The following is a 22,368-nucleotide window of genomic DNA, read 5'->3' as shown; positions in this document are numbered from 1 at the left end:
TACTGACACCATAGATAAGATTAGCCTGAGACTTCCTGGCAGATTAGAACTGTGTGCCGGAACGTGACTCGAACTCGGGACCTTTGTCCTTCTCTGGCAAGTGCTCCACCAACTGAGCTACCCAAGCACGACTCAAACCTCGTCCTCACAGCCTTACTTCCAGAATGAGATTTTCACTCTGCAGCGGAGTGTGCGCTGATATGAAAGTTCCTGGCAGATTAAAACTGTGTGCCGGACCGAGGCTCGAACTTGGGACCTTTGCCTTTCGCATGCAAGTGCTCTACCATCTGAATCACCCAAGCACGACTCACACCCCATCCTCAGAGCATAACTTCCAGAATGAGATTTTCACTCTTCAGCGTGTAATGGTACTTGAATTACGTAACCATTACGGCACCTCAACTGAACCCCTCGATACAAGCAATATTCTACTGTGTTTCTGTAGAATAGGTAACATATTTCTGAGACAACATTCAGATTTGATTTCAATAATGTAGAGGTATTTTGATATGTATTGCAATGATATTATTCTTATGTGTATTCTTTCTTTTGTCACTATGATCTTTGACGTACCTGTAACTCTGATTTTTGGGCGCGTACGCGATTATTAGTTAGTTGTTAGAGAGTCGGACCTTGAAGAAGTCAAGTCTTGGACGTCATGTTGGAACGACGCATATTGTCGTCAGCTTATAGAATGTGAACTTTAACAGTGAGGAAGATATTTTCAAGTATGTTTTGTATTCTGAAGTGATGTTTTGTGTGTTACGTGATATTGCAGCAAAAGTAATAAAAAACAAGTGTAACTTAAATGGCTCTGAGCACTATGGGACTTAACATCTGAAGTCATCAGTCCCCTAGAACTTAGAACTACTTAAACCTAACAAACCTAAGGACATCACACACATCCATGTCCGAGGCAGGATTCGAACCTGCGACCGTAGCGGTCGCGCGGTTCCAGACTGAAGCGCCTAGAACCGCTCGGCCACACCGGCCGGCAAGTGTAACTTAAATTCGGAGTGCTGAGTACTTTTTTACATCACCATTGTGCTAACTTTCAAAGGTTTAATCTTCAAGAATGGTTTGTGAAACTCATCTATAAAACTTTTGAATATCGCATAATAAAACTTAGGCCTCTTTGCATCCGAGCTTGGAATCATCACCACCTAGATTTTCGACGATTGAGCCATGATTTTACAACAAGACCAGCGTGGGAAACACGTAAAGATGAGTGCCTAGTTTATTCATTATTACATGAAATGACTTTATTAACTGTGCTCTAATGACACCTGCCACACAATAACTTTGTTGTTGCCCGAAAATGCAGTATTTAGCAGCGTGAGCAACACCACAATCATTATTAAATTTTGACCTTTGTTGTGGTAGGGTTGTTGGACAACGACCTTGCCACAGTGGAACACCGGTTCCCGTCAGATCGCCTCCTACCTTCCAAACTTTACAGAAGCTCTCCTGCGAACCTTGCAGAACTAGCACTCCTGAAAGAAAGGATATTGCGGAGACATGGCTTAGCCACAGCCTGGGGGATGTTTCCAGAATGAGATTTTCACTCTGCAGCGGAGTGTGCACTGATGTGAAACTTCCTAGCAGATTAAAACTGTGTGGGGACTGAGACTCGAACTCAGGACCTTTGCCTTTCGCGGGCAAGTGCTCTACCAGCTGAGCTACCCAAGCACGACTCACGCCCCGTCCTCACAGCTTTACTTCTGCCAATACCTTGTCTCCTACCTTCCAAACTTTACAGAAGCTCTTCTGCGAACGCAGGTACTGGCAGAAGTAAAGCTGTGAAGACGGGGCGTGAGTCGTGCTTGGGTATCTCAGATGGTACTGCACTTGCCCGCGAAGGCAAAGGTCCCGAGTTCGAGTCTCGGTCCGGCACACAGTTTTAATCTGCCAGGAAGTTTCATATCAGCGCTCACTCTGCTGCAGAGTGAAAATCTCATTCTGGAAGATTAGCCTGTTTAAAACAACAAGAGCTGAAATACGAGGGCTGTCCAGAAAGTAATTTACGATTGATCGCGAAATGGAAACCACATTGAATATCTGAAATATTTTATTTGTAATAGATAGCTACACCTCCCAGCTACTTCTCTATGTAGTCGCCGTTCTCACTGGCACATCTGTCATAGCGTTGAACCAGCTTCCCAATGTCCTCATCGTAGAAGGCAGCCGCCAGTGCTTTCCGCCAATTCTCTACGCTGGCCTACAGCTCGTTGTCTGTGCCAAAATGTTGTCGTCATAGCCAGTGGTTCATATGAGCAGAGATGACAATCAGAGGGAGACAATTACGGGCTGTACTGTGGGTAATCAAACATTTCCAATTGGAAACGATGCAGGAGCATCTTCATTGCCCCTGCAGAATCCGGGTCAGAATTGCCTTGAAGAAGAAACAGCACGACAGTTATGTAATGTTGGCTGCATAGCTTCAGGCGATATTTCTCACCAGGCCCTCGTACTTGGCGGGACACACTATTTTCTAGACATCTTTACGCGCTCACTCTGAGCTCAGAAATGAGCGACGTGATGCTACCTGCGAGGTGCCGGGGCTAGCACTAAATTCTTCTAGAATCTACATATGTAAATGATGCTCTAAGCCCCCCCCCCTATTCTAACTCCGACTTTTGCTGTTGCACAAGGATTAAAAAATATACGTGAACTGACTCTAATCAACCCTGCCAGTGGAGTAGAAGAGAGTTTGGCACCTGCAATAATTTAATTTGATAAATAAGTTAAATAAACGAAAGTTCATTAACATAGTGAGGAATGATAGGGTTGCTCTACCGATTAACAGAATGAAAGTTCTGTCCAAAATAACAATATGATTTATTAAGACTAAACACAAAATAATAAACAAAAACACATGAAACATTTACAATACATCAAATTGGCCCAAATTGGATACTCAAACGAACGCTATGAAGGTGAAGTTGTCCCTAAACTAGATTGTGGGGTTTAAGACGAAGTGGTATGTGGAGCCAATTCCTTGCCACTCAAATCTTAAGAGAGACACACAGATAACCCAACATTAATTGCTGCTACTCAAGACAGAACAAAGTTAGAAAAAGACGAACAGGCGCGCTCTGCTGAGCTCTGATTATCACCTAGGGAAATCCCTATCTGCCGGTGCTGCGGACATACATTACCAAACTGTCTTCTTAACTGCCAGAACACGATCTGGCGTACCGGAGGCGATGGCTGGTTGCTTCGACATCCTCGACCGAAAGGGGAGAGCCGACTCATTAGAGCACCCGTACAGGCCGAACACACAACATTCCCGCCCTCACGACAGTGGCCGTGGTTAAACGTTCCAATCAGCAACTCGGAAACCGGCGGAAAATTCCATTCTATTGCCGGAGCACTACCATTCCACCAATGGAGATTCTTGGCGCCAATTTCTGCGCTGATTTTGCTACGTCACGGAGCTATGCCCTGAGCAAGCCAATCACAGTTACTATTTTGCAGAAAGCGCGGGAATTTTCCCGCCACAACTGCCTGGGTACACAAGTCATTCCCACGCCTCGCTGGTAGCCCGCCAGAAAGTGTTTTCGCCAAGTTTCTGCGAAGTAACGGAACCTCTAGCCCAGCCGCTACTTCAGGCCCCTGCGGGCGTGCCTCTTGACAATGTCGGCGTCTGCAAAGCATTCACTCGACTTCCTCACACCCGTCGGCTTAACGCTTTCCAGAGATCAGCAGAGCCCGCCTGTCACCGGACCACCCGGGTGACGAGAGACGCTGCGTGGGAAGTCCGCGTGTGAAGGAATAGCGACTTTTCACTGCATGCAATTAGAGAGGAAAATCGTAAGATAGAAATATGAGAGTGGGCTCATGCCACCTCTCAATACTAGAGACACTGCCCAACACAAGTGTGCAAAGCTTTATCGGATTTTCAAAGTCGCTTCCATTTCGCGATCAATCGTAACTTACTTTCTGGACAGCCCTCGTATTTCCATAGCTTGTCGCGTTAGAGGGAACATAAAAAAAAGAAGATTGGAATGTACGCCGATATATCTGGGCAGGTACGGAATGAAGAAATGTGGCCACGGCACAGGGACTGGCGGGAGGGTGGGAGGGAGCAGCACTCGAGTGACGGCCGCGGACGTGGAGCACGGCTGGCCCGGCCGGCTTTGATGTCGCCGCCAGCTGCTGGAGTGGACGTGGAGTGGACGCGGCGCTGTTTGATTGCGTTCACAGCGGGCGGCCGGTGACCCGCGTCCACCGGCGCTGCCCGACTGCCGAATCCAATCGGCGGGCCGTCTCAATTTGGCCGTCGACAGCGCCTCGCCGGCCGGCAGACACGGCAGTCGCACGCATTCGGCTTCGTCACACCTGGTGCCACCGACGTTATTACATTTCGTTTCTGGTTTCGTAGGTTGCTGACAAGAATGACAGACAGAAGAATGGCAGAGTAAATTCCCCATTGGATGAGGGATTCCGCCTGATGCAAGACACCTTTGGACTGTTGCTTTACTCAGACATGTTTCGCCACTTTCTGTGCCATCTTCAGTGGGTTACTTCATATCCTTTCTGCAAAACTGTTATTACATATTAACATTTTGAAAAAAAGTTTGTTACAAAATATTTACATTTGTGAATGAAGTGGTTGTTGTCAAATATTCTACGTGGTTTCCAGAATGAGATTTGCACTCTGCAGCGGAGTGTGCGCTGATATGAAACTTCCTGGCAGATTAAAACTGTGTGCCCGACCGAGACTCGAACTCGGGGCCTTTGCCTTTCGCGGGCAAGTGCTCTACCAATTGAGCTCCCCAAGCACGACTCACGCCCCGTCCTCACAGCTTTACTTCTGCCAGTATCTCGTCTCCTACCTTCCAAACTTTACAGAAGCTCTCCTGCGAACCTTGCAGAACTAGCACTCCTGAAAGGTAAGAGACGAGATACTGGCAGAAATAAAGCTGTGAGTACCGGCCGTGAGTCGTGCTTCAGTAGCTCAGATGGTAGAGCACTTGCCCACGAAAGGCAAAGGCCCCGAGTTCGAGTCTCGGTCGGGCACACAGTTTTAATCTCCCAGGAAGTTTCATATCAGCGCACACTCCGCTGCAGAGTGAAAATCTCATTCTGGAAACCTCCCCCAGGCTGTGGCTAAGCCATGTCTCCGCAATATCCTTTCTTTCAGGAGTGCTAGTTCTGCAAGTTTCGCAGGAGAGCTTCTGTAAAGTTTGGAAGGTAGGAGACGAGATACTGGCAGAAATAAAGCTGTGAGTACCGGCCGTGAGTCGTGCTTCGGTAGCTCAGATGGTAGAGCACTTGCCCGCGAAAGGCAAAGGCCCCGAGTTCGAGTCTCGGTCGGGCACACAGTTTTAATCTGCCAGGAAGTTTCATTCTACGTGGTTTGTTTGCAATTCACAGTTGAGGTTCATATTGCTGGGATGATGCAAAGCGTGTTGTTTAATACGAGGTGCGACAATAAAGTAATGAGACTGATCTGAAAAAAATATTGCTTACCGTTTTAGTCAAGTTTAGTGTTGTCTCCTACAATGTAGTTCCCTTCTGATCACACACACTTTTTCCAGAGCTTCTGCCATTGATGGTAACATTTCTGGAACTCATCTTCTGTAATAGCCTCCAAGACCCTCGTCACAGCTTTTTGGACATCTTGTGTGTCCCTTGACCGCCGTTTCGACTCTTGGAAATAGAAAAAAGTCGCATGGAGCGATTTCTGGTGAGTAAGGTGGCTATGGTAGTACTAAAATTTGTTTTGAGGTTAAAAATTGCCGTACTGACAGAGCAATATGGGATGGCGCATTATCGTGATACCAAGATCTTGTTATTATTAGACTAAACGTTTCTCGTTGATGTTCTGTTCTTCTGCAATCGTTTTCACGGATGATCTTCGATCAGATCGTATGAGTTCACACAGCCTGTCCAAGTTGACATCCGTCCGTGAGGTTGATGGTCGTCCACTGCGGTCTTCATCTTCAACATTCGTTCTGCCTTCACTAAACATTTTATGCCAAAGAAAAACTTGAGCTCTTGACATAACCTCTGAAGCTTAGCATAAGTTGTCATCACGTTTTCAGCCAATTTAACGCAAAAAGAAATTGAATACCTTTGCACAATATTATGAAGTTCCCTTTCCGTGACAAGAGACATAAACACGTGTTAACTTATTACAGCACAACTCACGACTGAGCAGTTGCATCGATGTGCCGCTTGGACTAGAAGCAGCTTATGGACCAAGGTCAAAGATACTGTGCCTACACAAGCCTGCAGGGTTGTCACATCTTGCAAAGAAAATCAGTCTCATTACTTTATTGTCGCACCTCGTATGTCTAAAGTTCTGGTTTTATAGCTTATTTGGGAAAAGGGTGGATGCATGCTTTAGTTTACATACCTTACATGAAACTAATGAATATTTATGTTAGTAGCTGTACGTCTATCTACAAATAGCAAAACGGAATTTTTATTTTTGTTTATTATGCAGTTACGAGCGAAAATGAGTTGTATCGCGTTCTTTTGCCTGTTACTTACGGCTTTCTATCCCTTTTGTCGTTTCACAGGCATTTTCTGCGATTTTTCGAACCTGCACAGTGTTTTAGCAGCAATTACATGTTGTGGATGTGTAGTATTCATTTGTTTCGTGGCATGTTTGTCAGTCTGATGCGTGCAGATCTGAAGTATTGTTGATGGTGTGTATGTGTGTGTGTTTTCAGAGCTGGGACGGAGTGGGAAACCCCCCTCCCCCCCTCTCTCTCTCTCTTTCTCTCGTCCTCTCAGCACTGAACACAAACCTGTAAGCTGTGGCGCTACGGTCACGAGCAACCCATAGCGGCTCACCTTCACGCATTCCTTCTTATATATTTTGTGACCAAAGCCCTTCTGGCTTGGTAATTATTTTATATGTGATATGTAAGTAGCGCCTTTGTCTGTTATTGTTAGTCAGTACTTACACTTTTTTATATAAAAATGTCTTTTCCTATAAATTTGTAACTATGTTATAGGCCTTTTGTTTTCATTCTGATGAAGCCACTCTTAGAAGTGTTGAAACCTCGTCAATAATACTAAAAATAATAGTGACTGAGGGCTCATTTGTTTCAATTTTATGTTACTGAGAATATCTGGGATGCCATGTGACGTGCTGTTCAGAAAAGATATGCACCCGTTCGTACTCTTACGAATTTATCGACAGCCCTGCAGGATTCACGGTGTAACTTCTCCCCCAGCACTACTCCAGACAGTAGTCGACTCCATGCCACGTCGTGTTGCGGCACTTCTGCGTGCTCGCGGGGCGCTACACGATACTGGGCAGGTGTACCAGTTTCTTTGACTCTTCAGTGTATTCACAATAGCAGAAAACATATGAAAACTTTATAACTGCGTTAATTTTTTTTTTTTTGAAATAGCTCTCCTGTAAAATTTGTCATGTCGATGTACGCCACTGTTGTTGCCTTCTTCTGTGCGGCCACCCACTAATGTTCGTGTTTCTGGCTGTCTTTTTGTTGCAGGTAAGCGCCCAGCCCGCCGCCCCTGCAGCTGGGAGCGGTCCGTCTGCGGCGGCAGGCAGGTAGGTCACTCGCCACCACAGAGCAGCAGCCGTCTGTCCCGGCCCAGACGCCAGCGGGTAGCAGGTAGGAACCAGACGCCGGGCCCCGGCTGGGCCGTCCCGTCCCGTCCCTGACGGATGGCCGTCGTTAGGTCTGCCGGCGCACACATCAATCCCCGATGACGTCACCAGGGACGCGCCGAGGAACCGCTACGCCACGCAGTTCCGTCTGGTGCGTCCTCCCTCTCTCCACGAGCGGTCCTCGTTCCCAATCCCAGAGGCTAGAATGAACTCGCTGGGACTGCAAATCCCCACACAATCCTGCCCTAATGAAGGTTCCCTCTTTGCTACAAGTATGTTCACCCAAAAGATAATTTCGCAACGCGATCTCGAAAGATGTCTGGTTTACATAGCCATCTTTCGTGTCTTCCATTTATTTACATGTCGATTGCTGGTGAACACTTTTGCCTTCGTACTGGTAACAAACTGATCGATGTTCGCGTTTTCTCTGCTACATTGGCTACACTTAGGGCTTTTCCTGTGTTATTTCGTGCGAGTTTCTCTCGGTCAATGAATAGCTACTTGGACATGCTAGTTTTTTAAATGAGGAAGTGGCAGTTGGAATGTAGTAGTCAGCTGGAGTCTAGCAGTCAGCTGGAGTCTAGCAGTCAGCTGGAGTGTAACAGTCAGCTAGACTGTAACAGTCAGCTAGAATGCAGGAGTCAGACGCAGTGTAACAGTCATCTGGAGCATAGCATTCAGCTGGAGTGTAGCAGTCAGCTGCAGTGCAGCAGTCAGCTGCAGTGTAGCAGTCAACTTGAGTGTAGCAGTCAGCTGGAATGTAGCAGTCAGCTGGAGTGTAGCAGTCAGCTGGAGTTTAGCAGTCAGCTGGAGTGTAGCAGTCAGCTGGAGTGTAGCAGTCAGCTGGAGCACAGCATTCAGCTGGAGCACAGCAGTCAGCTGGAGCACAGCAGTCAGCTGGAGCATAGCAGTCAGTCGGAGTGTAGCAGTCAGTCGGAGTGTAGCAGTCAGTCGGAGTGTAGCAGTCAGTCGGAGTGTAGCAGTCAGTCGGAGTGTAGCAGTCAGTCGGAGTGTAGCAGTCAGTTGGAGTGTAGCAGTCAGTTGGAGTGTAGCAGTCAGTTGGAGTGTAGCAGTCAGTTGGGGTGTATCAGTCAGTTGGGGTGTATCAGTCAGTTGGGGTGTATCAGTCAGTTGGGGTGTAGCACTCAGTTGGGGTGTAGCAGTCAGTTGGGGTGTAGCAGTCATTTGGGGTGTATCAGTCAGTTGGGGTGTAGCAGTCAGTTGGGGTGTAGCAGTCAGTTTGGGTGTAGCAGTCAGTTTGGGTTTAGCAGTCAGTTTGGGTTTAGCAGTCAGTTGGAGTGTGTTTGTTGTTGTGGCTGTGAGCAGCCAGACAGTGACAGTCAGGAAGTGGTCCCTACAAGTCGTATGCAATGGTCATACAGTTGCCTGATGTACTGTGGTTTGGCACTGCTGTGGATAGAATGTGTGACGATGGTAAGATGCACTGAAAGGGGGAGGGGGAGGGGGGAGAGAGAGAGAGCTATGCATGAGTGCAGCAGTCACTTCTTGTTGACGATGTGAAAACAACATCCACCACTCCCATCTATTTGTCTGCTCAGCAACTGATCACATACTCCAGCTGACTGCTACACTCCAACTAACTGCTACTTTCTAGCTGGCTGTACTTTTTCTTTACGACTTGTCGTGTTACACTAGAGCAGGGTTATTGCATAGGTTCCCTTGTGGAGTGTGTAGCAGACTGATGTTAAGAGCTACGATCAATATGTCGGAGATATTGATCCGTGTGTGAACTGAATTTAACTTGCGATCAGGTTTAGTAAGTCGGTAATTCATTCACCAAATACATCTTGCATTTCGTATACCATTCTCGAACGTGAATTAACTAATTGATCTTTATACAACTATGCCGACAGGTGTTTGTACATTATCCAGGTGAACTGTGCAAGGCTTCCTTAAATTCTGAAATACAATAATAATCATAAAGTTAGCGCAAATCTCATTTCATCATTTCAAATTCGCACTTTTAGTAAATTTAATTGACTGAACCATCAGTTTCATCAGGCAGTAGAAGAGAGCAAGTGTAAGGCGTAGCCCAGTGCTTACGTGGAAGTACTTCAACTAAATATTCTCATACCTAATCCAAGTCAGTTTTATCAATCATAACCGATTGTGCTCGTTATAGGTGCCCACAAACCACTTTATAGATTACTAAATTATTTTCAAGTCAGATAAGTTAAATCGCTTGGGGTGATCGACATTTTATTCACTTCATTTGTGGCGCTGCGTGGTCTTTTCCATAAATACAACATTTTTGTATATGAACACGTAAATTTGAGTTTCTGCCTTCGTAATCTAGGTGACACTAAATGAAACACAATGTTCTGTTGTTCTGTATAGGTAAGGGCGTTTAGAACCACAAGTGAGAATAGTCAGATTGTGTTTTGTTAATCGTATTATTCAGTTTTTAACGAAGTTACACATAGGGTGTAATGGTTTTAAGTGTAAATATGCTCCTATGGGGTACATTGATGTGTACACACATCAGTGTTTTGGTTGTTCTTTCTCTGCACCGGACGGTCTTCGCACAAACACATCAGAGACTTGAATTGTTTCATGGCCTCTTCATGGTCATTACTGCAGCATTAATTGGACTACGCCTGTCAGTGTGGATGGGCCGTTTTGCGCCCACGTGTCCACACTTCAACAACTGACCTGCTTCCCTGGGGAAGTATTAAGGGATTTCTACCGAGCGTGGTGGCGCAGTGGTTAGCACACTGGGCTCGCGTTCGAGAACACGCCAGTTCAATCGTCGTGTGGTCATCCTGATTTAGGTTTTCAGTGATTCAAACAAAATGGTTCCCCTGAAAGGGCACAGCCGACTCCCTTCCTCTTTCTTCCCTAATGGGGCCGACGACCTCGCTGTTTGCTCCCCTCCCCAAAACCAACAAAGCGACAGTCGATGGCTTACTCTTGCCACAAATACATGGAGGTACTACCAACATAAAAACATACAGCTTGTAATTATTAGTCTGCAAATGAATTAAATACTGATCTGATGATGTTCAGTACACCGTCTTCAGTCACCAGTAGCAATATCTGCGCTTATAATCACTACACCCTGGGTTTATATATGTGCGGGTAGAGGGTGTCTTGAGGGAACAAAGCGAGGAAACAAACGTCATGTAACGACCCTACAGAGCGTCGAAGTTATAAGTGTCAGAGCCTACCAGTAGGGCACCCCTCGGGCTACAAAGGTGACTTTCTACTCTTCTGAATTTAAACACTTCCGCTGGCCACTAAACTCCCCAGAAATAAACGTTACTGAGAATATCTGCTCCCCTTCGTACTCTTACGGATTTATGGACAGCCCTACAGCATTCATGGTGCCAATTCCCTCCAGCACTACTTCAGACATTAATAGAGTCCATTGTAACTAACCTGTTTCTACGGGTTATTACGTTATTATTGGGAATGGAAATGCTTATTGCTTGTGAAATTAACGTGAGAAGATTAGGGTCACCACCGACCATACAACTAATCAAAGGTTAGGCCGAGTCGGAAAATAAATTAATTTTATCACAGACCAAAACTCATAAAAATGCATATGTTGTGATGTCGCTCATAGGGGATGCGATGTAATTAATAGTATTTCCCGTGCACTGTTCACGAGAATCAAACATTTAAAATAAAATAGCAACAGACCTGAAAATAAGACTTAATCTAAAGCATTTGTTTTAAAATAAAAAGGGAAACTAATCACTGGGCCTGTGCGTAAGGAAACGCGTTGGATGTGCTAACGGGAAAGCTACGAGGTGAGTGGCTTAGGTGCAAAAACGTAACCTCGGAATACAAGAGAAAATTGTGGATAAAATTATTTATTCCTAAGATATGGATGTGAGGCACGTAGACAATACCTGATAACATTAATTCCTAAAACATTAAAGAAAAGCATTGATATATTCACCGTTAGAATCTACACCTAAAATCATTGGTGTGAACCATTCATACAACTGCTGTTGCCCGATAACTGATCGCAATAACTCGTGAAACGGTACACGTTTCGCAGTACACCCGCGTGCCCACGTGGTTTGTGGAGACGCAATTTCTAGGTATCGTGGCCAATTTGCAACAATATCACATCACGCAATCATGAACAGTTAACGTTCTTTAAAACAAACATGAGATCGGACAGTTAGTGATGACGATAGCCCAACAAACTCTCATGTTCAACCACGTGGTTGGATTCCCACGGACGAAAGATACATAAAGCAAGGAAAACTTACGAGAAGGCAAAGCTATAAACATTTAGAAAAATGAAAGCTTATACAGGCACAGCTGAAGGCAAACAGACCTTCATACAGAAGCGAGTGCTCACTTCTTATCAACACCTTTGTGTGTGGCGCTCTTCCAGTGGATCCAAGTCTGCTATAGAAAATTACTAAAAGAAAAATCTGCCAAAGTTTTGCATTCCTTGCTGCGACAAGGTAAAGCAATCTTTCAGAGCTGAAAAGCGAGACCAAAAGCCAACAGCTGTCCCCTCGCCAAGTAACAGCGCGCCACGCGGTCAGCCAAGCTCACCCTTCTTCGACTGGAGCACAGCTGTGGACGCTTCCCGTACCGGCGGCACACTGCCTCCACTTTTCTTCTCCAGCCTTCTCCACGTTCCGCATGGCCCGGGAAGCCCAAAAATGCCATGTCCGCCACCAACCTAACGCAGGTAGATTTCTCACAAGTAACGCAAACCTCTTTGTCCACTTGACCACTACGAGAGTTGGCTATTCTGTACAACTGCTGCTGAATCTGTATGACTATCGCAGACATTGGCTCAAATGGCTCTGAGCACTATGGGACTTAACATCTTAGGTCATCAGTCCCCTAGAACTTAGAACTACTTAAACCTAACTAACCTAAGCACATCACACACATCCATGCCCGAGGCAGGATTCGAACCTGCGACCGTAGCACTCGCGCAGTTCCACAATGAAGCGCCTAGAACCGCTCGGCCACTCCGGCCGGCATCGCAGACATTCTGCACCAGACTGCGCCACCGTCTAACAACGTGACGCACAACCACATTATTCAGTCAAACCACTATGAGAGTTATGAGAAAAGAGAAACAAGGAAAAGAAAGAGAAATGCCAGTGAAAGGGGCTACCGGACTAATGAAAGGTGGCTACAGGACCCTTTCATCATCCCATGACGTATTGTGGCATGTCTGAGTGTTCGCGGGGGCACTTGATGATATTAGACAAGTGTACCAGTTTCTTTGGCTCTTCAGTGAAAAAAATCAAAATATTAAATTAAATAGGGAAAGAAAATAAAACTTATTTCGTCCACCGATCGCTGCTTTTCTCGGCTGGTAATAAGTGGCTGAATACTATAAAAAATGTCCAGTATTCTCCTACTGATTCCAGTTTTTTGAAACTCTGCTGAAAAACCTTCTTGTAATCGGGGATCATATCACTATTGGGGATATACGATTAGTCAGTGTTAAAGCATGATACGGGGGTCACTCCAAAACGTATGCTCACTATTTTTTAAATCCATCTTTTATTCTACATGTTTGAAAGTTCTGCTGTGTGTAGATACATCCTGTAGGAACAATATTTTCATTTCTCCACATAATTTCCATCCCTCTCAACTGCCTTACGCCATCTTGGAGCCAGCGCCTGTATAGCCGCACGGTAAAATTCTGGACCAGCCTGTTGGAGCCACTGTTTGGCAGCGTGCACAAGGGAGTCATCATCTCCAAACCTTGTTCCACGAAGAGAGTCTTTCAGTTTCCCAGAGAGATGATAGGTAGTCACATGGAGCCAGGTCAGAACTCTAAGGCGGGTGTTTCAGTGTTGTCCATCCGAGTTTTGTGATCGCTTCCTCCGTTTTTTGACTGACATGTGGCCATGCATTGTCGTGCAACAGCAAAACATCCTGCTTTTGCCGATGTGGTCGAACACGACCCAATCGAGCTTGAAGTTTTTTCAGTGCCATCACATATGCATAAAAATTTATGGTGGTTCCACTTGGCATGATGTCCACAAGCAAGAGTCCTTCGGAATCGAAAAACACTTTAGCCATAACTTTTCCAGCAGAAGGTGTGGTTTTGAATTTTTTTCTTGGGTGCATTTGCATTATGCCACTCCATTCATTGCCTCTTCCTCTCTGGTGAAAAACGATGGAGCAATGTTTCATCACCTGTCATTAATTCTTCCAAGAAATTCATCTCCACCATTCTCGTACTGTTCCAAAAGTTCGCTGCATACCGTTTTTCTTGTTTCTTTGTGAGCCACTGTCAACATCCTGGGAACCCACCTAGCACAAACCTTTTTTAACGCCAACACTTTCACTATTCTGCAAACTCTTTCTTCCCGTATCCCAATGTAGCGTTACATTTCGTCCACTGTGCTGCGTCTGTCAGCAGTCACCAATTCGTTAACTCTCTGCACATTGTCTGGAGTGTGTGCAGTACGAGGCCTGCCGCTGCGAGGACAAACCTCAATATTGCCGTGCCCGCTTTCATCACGTAAGTTGCTTGCCCACCGACTAACTGTACTGCGATCAACAGCAGCATCTCCGTACACCTTTTTCAACCTCTTGTGGATGTTTCCCACTGTCTCGTTTTCACAGCACAGGAATTCTATGACAGCACGTTGCTTCTGACGAACGTCAAGTGTAGCAGCCATCTTGAAGAGATGGTGTGACGGCGCCATTCACGGGAACAGGTTGAACTAAGTTTGAAAACAAGCGGGAAGGATGTATCTACACACTGTAAAACTTTCACACATGCAGAATGTCAACTGTATTTTTACAAAAACAGTGTGCATTTCTTTTGGAGTGACCCTCGTAACTGAGGATGAAGAACTCTGTTTTTCTTGTTAATTTGTCCGTTTTCTAGGGCTAGAAGGAGATAAAGGCATATTATGTAGACAATGGCAGCACATCAGGTACCTCCTACTTTTATTTTTTCCTACGGACGAACTGTTGTTAAGTTTTTAATGTATTACTGTTACCGCAATCTCCTTCCTCTTTTACTATGTAATAGACATGGCAGACAATTCTTTTACAGCGATTGAAGGGTTGTACTTCATTGATACTTTATAAAACACAACGTCAAAGGTATCAGCCTGCATTATAGTCAGTACTAACAAAACCTACGCTTGCATGATCTGGCGCAGGCAGCAATAAATCCGCTACTGCTTGCTCACACTACCCAACCTAAATACAGCAGAGGATTTTTTCCCATGGCTTTTGCATTGGCATTTATTTTCCCTTTGTCCTTCAAACCGCTACCCTTCGTTCAAGTTCTGACCCAATCTATCTCCAGATAACAAGACGTACGCAAACATCGCAGTGCCCATATCCTGCGAGAGTTCACTTAGTGAAAATTAATCAATATGCAGAGATGGCAGCAGACCTTTTGTGTTGGCCATTAAGCACATTTTGCAGACTGCACCTACGCTCGTATCTTAAGCCGCGACACACTCCAGTGCCGTGCCAATTCTTATGCCGTGTCCTTGTTACACGTTCCTGCTCACATTGTTATTATAAGAACACCAAGGCAAATTTTATGAATAAGAAATAATCATTTCTAAAAACGTAATTCGGAAACGAAAAATTTTAGGACTGCTGTTATGCCTAATTCATATTTCGGTTCTTTTACTCGGTTAGTAGTAAAAAATAAAAACGAGACCAAACAAATACTGAAAAATACCGGATATTCACAGCTAAAATACAGGTGTTGATTTTAACCGGTTAGTTTTTCCCATCCCTAGTTGTTCGCTTTAGAGTCCAGAAAAGTACACTACTGGCCATTAAAATTGCTACACCAAGAAGAAATGCAAATGATAAACGGGTATTCATTGGACAAATATATTATACTAGAACTGACATATGATTACTTTTTCACGCAATTAGGGTGCATAGATCCTAAGAAATCAGAGAACAACCACCTAACCACCTCTGGCCGTAATAACGGCCTTGATACGCTGGGCATTGAGTCAAACAGAGCTTGGATGGCGTGTACAGGTACAGCTGCCCAGGCAGCTTCAACGCGATACCACAGTTCATAAAGAGTAGTGACTGGCGCATTGTGACGAGCCAGTTGCTCGGCCACCATTGACCAGACGTTTTCAATTGGTGAGAGATCTGGAGAATGTGCTGGCCAGGGCAGCAGTCGAACATTTTCTGTATCCGTAAAGGTCCGTACAGGACCTGCAACATGCGGTCGTGCATTATCATGCTGAAATGTAGGGTTTCGCAGGGATCGACTGAAGGGTAGAGCCACGGGTCGTAACGCATCTGAAATGTAACGTCCACTGTTCAAAGTGCCGTCAATGGGAACAATAGGTGACCTAGACGTGTAACCAATGGCACCCCATACCATCACGCCGGGTGATACGCCAGTATGGCGACGACGAATACACGCTCCCAATGTGCGTTCACCGCGATGTCGCCAAACACGCATGCGACCATCATGACGCTGTAAACAGAACCTGGATTCATTCAAAAAAATGATGTTTTGTCATTCGTGCACCCAGGTTCGTCGTCGAGTAGATCATCGCAGGCGCTCCTGTCTGTGATGCAGCGTCAAGGGTAACCGCTGCCACGGTCTCCGAGCTGATAGTCCATGCTGCTGCAAACGTCGTCGAACTGTTCGTGCAGGTGGTTGTTGTCTTGCAAACGTCCCCATGTGTTGACTCAGGGATCGAGACGTGGCTGCACGATCCGTTACAACCATGCGGATAGGATGCCTGTCATCTCGACTGCTAGTGATACGAGGCCGTTGGTATCCAGCACGGCGTTCCGTATTACCCTCCTGAACCCACCGATTCCTTATTCTGCTAACAGTCCTTGGATATCGACCAACGCGAGTAGCAATGTCACGATACGATAAACCGCAATCGCGATAGGCTACAATCCGACCTTTATCGAAGTCGGAAACGTGATGGTACGCATTTCTCCTCCTAATACGAGGCATCACAACAACGTTTCACCTGGCAACGCCGGTCAACTGCTGTTGGTGTATGAGAAATGGGTTGGAAGCTTTCTGCATGTCAGCACGTTGTAGCGATCGCCACCGGCGCCAACCTTGTGTGAATGCTCTGAAAAGCTAATCATTTGCATGTCACAGCATCTTCTTCCTGTCGGTTAAATTTCGCGTCGGTAGCACGTCATCTTCGTGGTGTGGCAATTTTAATGGCCAGTAGTGTACTTATCGCGCGACGCTCCACTTTACAGACGGTCTGCTCCAATTCTCTGTCCCTCTTGCGGCTCGGGAATTTCAGTGTGTACCGTGTCTGCACACATGTCCCCGCGAACAAACAAACGATTAATTACGTGACTATAATTTTTCGCGGTCATAATTAGAACTTTATGACCGTGTGTCGCACGCACCGTTGCCTTGTCGGTGCCTCCATTCGCAGAAACGCAGTCCGGACCTGTCCTTGGGGAGCAGGCATTCGCCCGGCCTGTAACTGCGGGTCCGTCCCCTATGAATATTTCAGACGGCGCCGCCGCTTGCTTGCTCTGGAACGAAACCGCGGAGTCAATTAAGAGCTGACCGCCCCATTTGCCACCAGGGCAGCCGCGCCGCCATATTAAGCCAGCTGGCCCGTTCTGCTCTGTTCTGCCGTACTGCGCTGTATAAACACCGGCGGCAACCGCCAGCCTGCGGCAGCGACTGTTTGCTTTGCTCTCGGCTGCGGGCGAAGTCGGAACGAAATTTGCCGCTGGAGGTAGAATTTCCACGCGGCGCGAGGTTCTGCTTGAGCGATTCGCTTTCCAGCGGTAAGATGCAAGTAATTCAGTGTCAAATTAACGAAATGCGTACCAGGGTTTAAATAAACATCTTAATATACGACAGAGACTTGAGGTAAAATAATTACTTAAATACACTCCTGGAAATGGAAAAAAGAACACATTGACACCGGTGTGTCAGACCCACCATACTTGCTCCGGACACTGCGATTTTTTTTTTTTTTTTTTTTTTTTTTTTTTTTTGTGGTGCTGAAGTCTGATCAACTTCGTTGATTTTTACTTCTGTAGGGAATGGAAGGGGTAAAAATTTTCTCTTTATTTATTTATTCTTCTTTCAGCTTTTGTTTGGGCACACAGAAGGGTCCTTTAACTCGCTGCTTTTGGTGTGTATTTGAAAACATGTGTGGAGAAGTGCTAAAGGACGATATGTCCTTAAATTATGGAGAAGTACGTAGGGATATCATTTACGGAGGCTCAAATACTATCGCCTTCGGTACTTTATATTTGTGGTTGCGTAAGGGTTCTACCGTACCTACGGTGGTGAGTTGTGGTGTACTGTCACGTATCATGTCCAACTTCCGAAATAAGGTTCGTGCCTTCTCCTTGACCTTGTCTGAGAGGTAAGATTCGCTTAAGGCTCGATGAATGTCATGATTTCGGATCCACCATTGGGCTCCTGTGATCCATCGTAGGCATCTGCTTTGTACAACCTGTAACTTCTTGTAGTTAGTGGCACACGTAGTACCCCAAGAGGTCGATCCATACAAAATAGATGGTTCGACTGTGGCATGGTACAACTGGAGTTTCGTGCGTTGGCTGAGGTATGAGCTCTTCAGAAATGGGAGGAGAGCTCCCAGCATTTTGAGACCAGACGTCTTCTTCTCCATAATGTGATGACTATACAACAGTTTGGCGTCCAGATGCACTCCCAGCTATTTTACAGTTGTTGCCCAGGGGAGTGGCTGGTCTGATATCCGTAGGCGTTCATTGACGATGGGTCTCCGACGTGTGAAGACAATAACTCTGGTTTTCTCTGCGTTGACCGTTATTTTGTTCATGTGGGTCCAGTGGTCCACTAAATCTAGTTGGCGCTGCATCCGTGTGACGAGGTGGTCCATTCTGGTGCCTGCAGTCAGGAGCGCTGTGTCGGCGGCATAGAAACTGGCAGTAGCATGTGGCACCGTCGGGAGGTCGTTAATGTATAAATTAAACAGCAGTGGAGAGATGACCGATCCTTGTGGAAGTCCTTCAAGGACAGGCCGTGTTGATGAATTCTTGTCATCAATGCGAACATATAATCTGCGATCCTGAAGAAAATTGTCGAGAAGTTTTAAATAGCAGTCTGGTAGGGGAGTGGTACGTCGGAGCTTGACGATCAAGTTGCGTCGCCATACTTTATCGTAAGCCTTCTCGATATCGAGAAAGACTCCAATAGTATGTCGTTTCTTGTTGAAATTGTCTTGGATAGATTCCGTGATGCGCAGTAGTTGTAACTCAGCCGATAGCTTCGCCTGGAAGCCAAACTGCTCCGGCCGGATGATGTTGTGTGCCACAAGGATGTCCAGCATGCGTTTCAGTAGGACACGTTCCAGTACCTTTCCCAGTGTCGGCAGTAAACTTATGGGTCTGTAGCTGTCAGGGTGTGAGAGATCCTTGCCCGGTTTTGGTATTGGCACTATTCTGGCAATCTTCCATGCCTCTGGGAAGTATCCAGTCCTGAGGCAGCTGTTCACTATCCGGGTGAAAAGCACAACAGGCTTTCTCGGGAGGCGTTTCAACTCCGCATTGCTGATTCTATCTGCTCCAGGTGAGGTGTGTTTGCTATACTTGATAATCCTCCTAATTTCCTCCGGCGTTGTCAGCCGGGGCATAGCGGTAGTCGGGGCGTCCCGAATAGCTTCCCATTCCGCCGCTGTGTCCTCCTCTGCACGGTGGAGTGCATCATCTCCATCCTCCGTGGGGGGCTTAGTCATCTGTTGTTGGTATGTATCCGCATACAGCTCCGCTTGCGCAAGTGAGTCGTACAAGAGGCCATGGGGTCCTCGAATTGCCCTTTTGGGGGGCTGTTGTTGTCTGAGACTTTTAACTATTCGCCATTCATCTTTGGTGCGTAATAGAAAGTTGTCCATTTTGAGTTCCCACGTATTTTGCTTCCAGTCCTGAACCTTCCGCCGGAGTTCGCGGGTTAGTCTGTGAGTCTCCCGTCTATCGTCCGGCTGGCGGTAGCGGACCCATCGTTTCCGAAATCGATTGCGCCTTGCCTTAAGTTCCTGCAGTGGTGGTGGAAACTCGTCATAATTGACTTCTGGTTGCAGGTGCTCCGTGAGTGCTCGTTGTTTCGCATTGTTAATCTTCTTTGTGAGTACTGCGACTGCCACATCAATGGCTTCTCTGGTAGTAACAACCTGGGTTGGTCGCACATTGTTGTTGAGGTACGCTTGGAACTGCTGCCAGTCGTAAGTTCTTGTCGTCGGCAGTGGGAGTTGCAAAGTAGCCCTCTCTATGAGTCCTAACACCGGTCTGTGGTCCGACGAAAGATCATCCAGCGTCCGCAGATGGAGATTCGGGTTGATGTTCTTGATTATGGCGATGTCTAGAACATCAGGGTCTTGTGTCTGGACGTAAGGTATCCTCGTCGGTTCCCGTGGTCCATGGACGGAAATATGTAAATTCTCAGCCAGTGCAAACAACATATGTCCTTTTGGGTTAGTCTTACGGGAACTCCAGGCAACATGTTTACTATTAAGATCCCCTCCAAGGAGGATCTCGTCGTAACCCTCTGTAACGGAGTAAAGATCTTCTGGGTGGAGAGGCTTCTTTGGGCTAAGGTAAGCCGCAATACAGGTAATGTTTCCGAGCGTCGTGTGGATTGTTACTGCCGTGGCCTCTAAAGTCTGGAGTGGGGGTAAACGTTCTTGGTGGTGACGAATACATTTTTTGATCAGAACTGCGGTCCCTCCACCCCGTTGGTCCCGTCTGTCCGTCCGGTAGATGTGCATGTTCCTCAAGCGGAGGTCGGTTGACTCGCGGAGATGTGTTTCGGAGACAAATGCTACGTCTATCTTGTGGCGATGTAAGAAGTCCGTGAATTCTATTTTCTTCAGTTTCAGGCCGTTGGCATTCCAAATGCAGAAGTTAAGATGCCTCGTGTGATGCCGTCTATCCATTTAGGGTGTTTGAAAAGCTGTCAGTACGCTTTCTACAAGCGAGAGGATAGACGTCAGCTTCTGCTGGAGAGCGGTGAGTAGTTGAAGAATATCTGTTAACGCTGGTGTAAAAGTGGTCGACCAGGCAGATGGTGTCTCCGCTGGTGTTGGCGTCGGTGGATGGGCACGTGTTGCTTCGGAGTAAGAGCGCTGTTGTCTTGTCTGTCGGAGAGTCACTCTGGGTGCCGGTTGTGGTCGAGAGGCGATTGTTTCCACAGGGAGAGGTGCCGCTTGTTGTTGGGTGGCCGGAATCGCTGCCATGGCCGAGTTCTTAGCAGTTATAGGCCGTTGTGGGGTCGACTTCTTTGGTGTCCTTCTAGTATATTTCCGTAGGAGTTCTTGAAATTTTGGTCAGCCACGGAAGGTCGCTGGATGTTCTTGTTCACAATTGGCGCACTTTGGGGGCGCCGTCCTAGGATGGGTACAATTCGATGATTTATGGGATCCACCACAGCGGACGCAGCGTGCTGGCATGCTGCAGTAGTTCGCTGTATGCTCGAAACGTTGGAAATGTCGGCACTGGACTGGTCCTTCTTTACTATTATTGGTTTCTATTATCACTCGTGTGTAGAGCAGGTATTTGACATCATATATCTTGTCACTGTCTTTTCCGGATGGGAGGGTGACTCGGTACACAGGTTGCGGTATCAATTGTTTCGTCTTCTCGTCGCGTTCCTTAAATTGGTAGACTTGTAGCACGTTGAAACCTTTTTCCTTGAGGGCATAGTAAAGTTGTTCTTCGGTAACTTCCGCCGGAAGGCGTTTGACAACTACTTTCAGTTCCCTGTCGTCTGGTGCTTGATGCGTAAAATAGGAGAAGCTGTGGTTCGTGAAGTATTTTATTGCACGCCTTTGGTCTTCGAAGGACTCAAAGTGGTATTTGATGCGGTCCTTTTGGTATATAGCTTTAAGGGTGCCCTCTAGAAGTCCGTTGAGCGTTTCATTGAGGTGAACGTAATCCTTTGTGTAATAAATTGTGACTGGGGGCACTTTGCGAAGCACATTCTTGTCTCTGTCCACGGCTTCTGCGGCATTAGAAGTTTGTGCCTGCGGCTTGTCGGTGGTTGATGGAGGCGCAGCTTGAGGTGTCAGTGGGGCGAATCGGTTCGTTGTGGGGATGGTCTCCGTTCGTCTCTTAGCTGGGTTGGCTAAGTCCTTGGCTAATGCGTTGCTTCTGCGCCGTTTGTTGTGTACGAGCGTAAAGTCCCCCTCTGCGTGTGGGGAGTCGTTGTCGTTTTCTGCTGGAAAGGCCGCTGCCATCTCCGCGTCGTCGACCGTTTGGTGGGAGTGCTGTGATTCGACATCTGAGTCCATAGGTGGAGATGCCAGACAGGTCTCGTTATCCTGCTCTTGCGTTTCCCGTGAATAGCGGATAAGGCGTTGTATGCCCTTCAGCGTTTCTTTCTCCTCCTCCCGAAATATTTCGAGTCTTCTGGCGTAGTCCTGGCGGTCGTCTTCATTGCTGCGTCCGTCGTGATGTGATGTATGGCCGACGTCCGAATACGGTTTCGTCGTGCGGTGTGTAGTCTTCTGCGGTCGAATAGCGCCTGTCGATCGTCGTTCTATCCTGTCACGAACCGGTGCCGTAGCCTGGGTCGTCAACCTGGGATCCGTCCTGTGTGGAGCGGCCGCTGGGGCGTCCGGCGGGCCAGGCCCAACCGACCGACCAGCGGCCGACTCCGGCGCGTCCGAGGCGGCTGACCCGGCCGCGCGCGCATCGTCCTCGCTCTTCGGCATCGCGAACTGGTGTGGACACTGCGAGAGGGCTGTACAAGCAATGATCACACGCACGGCACAGCGGGCACACCAGGAACCGCGGTGTTGGCCGTCGAATGGCGCTAGCTGCGCAGCATT

This window comes from Schistocerca cancellata, chromosome 10 (assembly GCF_023864275.1).
Source record: "Schistocerca cancellata isolate TAMUIC-IGC-003103 chromosome 10, iqSchCanc2.1, whole genome shotgun sequence".
In the NCBI taxonomy this organism is placed as follows: domain Eukaryota; kingdom Metazoa; phylum Arthropoda; class Insecta; order Orthoptera; family Acrididae; genus Schistocerca; species Schistocerca cancellata.
The sequence above is the reverse complement of the archived record's forward strand: the minus strand, read 5'-3'. Positions refer to the sequence as shown.